General features: G+C 46.8%; 1 protein-coding gene across 1 annotated transcript in view; it reads right to left on the minus strand.

The window, feature by feature from the left end:
* The window catches only part of LOC102752136 (DNA dC->dU-editing enzyme APOBEC-3C-like), an 8008-nt gene that overhangs the window by 2089 nt on the left and 3830 nt on the right, over positions 1-2089 (minus strand). The window lies entirely within an intron of this gene.

Genomic DNA, 2089 nt, shown 5'->3' on the forward strand with positions numbered 1-2089 from the left:
AGAGGAAAGGAAGGGAGAGAGAGATAAAACATCAATGATGAGAGAGAATCATTGATTGGCTGCCTCCTCCACGCCCCCCACTGGGGATCCAGCCCACAACCTGGGCATGTACCCTTGACCTGAATCAAACCCAAGACCCTGCAGTCCGCAGGCTGATGCTCAATCCACTGAGCCAAACCAGCGAGGGCTATTTTTATTGATTTTTGGAGAGAGGAAGGGAAAAGGAGAGATAGAAACATTGATGAGAGAGAAGCATCAGAAAGCTGCCTCCTGCACACCTCCCACTGGAGATCAAACCTGCAACCTGGGCATGTGCCCTGAATGGAATCTAACCAGTGACCTCTTGGTACAGGGGTCGATGCTCAACCACCGCACCTCACCAGTGGAGCGATTCATCCCTTTGTAAACTCCTCCCCTCCCTAATGTTTTATTTACGCATCCCTTACCACACGCATCCATGAACTCCAACATCCTGAGGGCCTGCTTCCAGGCCTGGGGTCCAGGCTTGTTCCCTGGGTGCTGTCTGCTGGGGAGGGCCCAGAGCCATGCTGCCCACAGGGAGCTACTAACACAGGTGTCTACTGTGCTCTTGAAATGTGGCTCGCCTGCATTGATGTGTGCCACAAATACGGAATATACACCTTATCTCCATGACGTAGTATGAAAGAGGAATGTAAACTGTCTCATGAAGAACTTTTATATTAACTACTAGAGGACAGATGCATACAAATTTGTGCAAGAGTAGGCCTTACTTCCCCCGGCTGCCGGCACCAGCTTCCCTCCGGTACCAGGACCTGGGCTTCCCTCCTCCAGCCGCTGGCAGGCACCCAGGACCCGGGTGGCTTTGCCCAGCCCCGGCTTCATCCGGAAGGACATCAGGAATGATGTCCAGAAGGACGTTCAGTCTAATTAACATATTACCCTTTTATTATTACAGATATGGTAAACAATATCTTAGATATATTACAAAGTACATTATAAACATTAAATTGATCAATTTCTCTGAAAGTTTGAACACTGGGTGCTAGAAAAGGTTAAATGACCTAAGTGACCCTGATTACGCTCCCATGGGAAAGTACTGCCCAGTGACCCCCGTCCACCTGATAAGGGCTCTGAGTAGCCTGCAGTGGAGAAGGGAGGGCTGGCATGTGCAGGACACTTCACAGGAGACCTTAGTGCTTGGCTCAGAGCGGGCGGGAGGCAGGCAGGATGTGGGTGTGGGTTCTCCCCTGGGGGTAGCTGGGGGAGGACCTAGCCAGCAGAGCACTTCCTAGGGCCCCATAAGGCACTGGTGCACAGCAGCCCCAACTGTCCTAGACCCTCTTTTTTTTCTTTTTCTTTTTTGCAATCCACATTTTAATAACAAAGATACTATTTTTAACATGGTCAAGTATACTTGGCTAAGTCCAGATTTTAAAAAACATAAGTATCTAGCCCAACAGTTCGACCATACAGTTTTGTACACAACATTCTGTAGGTCAACAGAAAATGCATTTCAGCACAAAAATATTTAAAGAGAATCTCTAAGCACCATTTTATTTCTGCAAAACAGACGTATATCTTGTACTGATTAAATATCTACAAATGCTGCCCTGGCTGATTTGGCTCAGTGAATAGAGCGTCAGCCTGTGAACTGAAGGATCCTAGGTTAGATTCCCGTCAAGGGCATATGCCCGGGTTGCGGGCTCGATCCCCAGGAGGGGGCGTGCAGGAGGCAGCCGATCAATGATACTCTCTCATCATTGATGTTTCTACCTCTCTCTCCCTCTCCCTTCCTCTCTGAAATCAATAACAATATATTAAATATCAACAAGTCCTTTTCCTTTACAAAAATACATATATTCTTAAAAGACTGAGTCATTAACAATGACCTGGTCATCTTTCACTTCGATTTGAATGATTCATAAACTAAATCTTACAACCACAAAAAGGTTTTTTTTAAAATTAAATCTTTATTGTTCAGATTATTACATTTGTTCCTCTTTTTTTCCCCCCATAACTCCTCTCCTCCCAGTTCCCACCCCACCCTCTGCCCTCACTCCCTACACACTGTCCTCATCCATAGGTGCACGATTTTTGTCCAGTCTCT

Source organism: Myotis davidii, unplaced genomic scaffold (genome assembly GCF_000327345.1).
Source record: "Myotis davidii unplaced genomic scaffold, ASM32734v1 scaffold847, whole genome shotgun sequence".
Lineage (NCBI taxonomy): Eukaryota > Metazoa > Chordata > Mammalia > Chiroptera > Vespertilionidae > Myotis > Myotis davidii.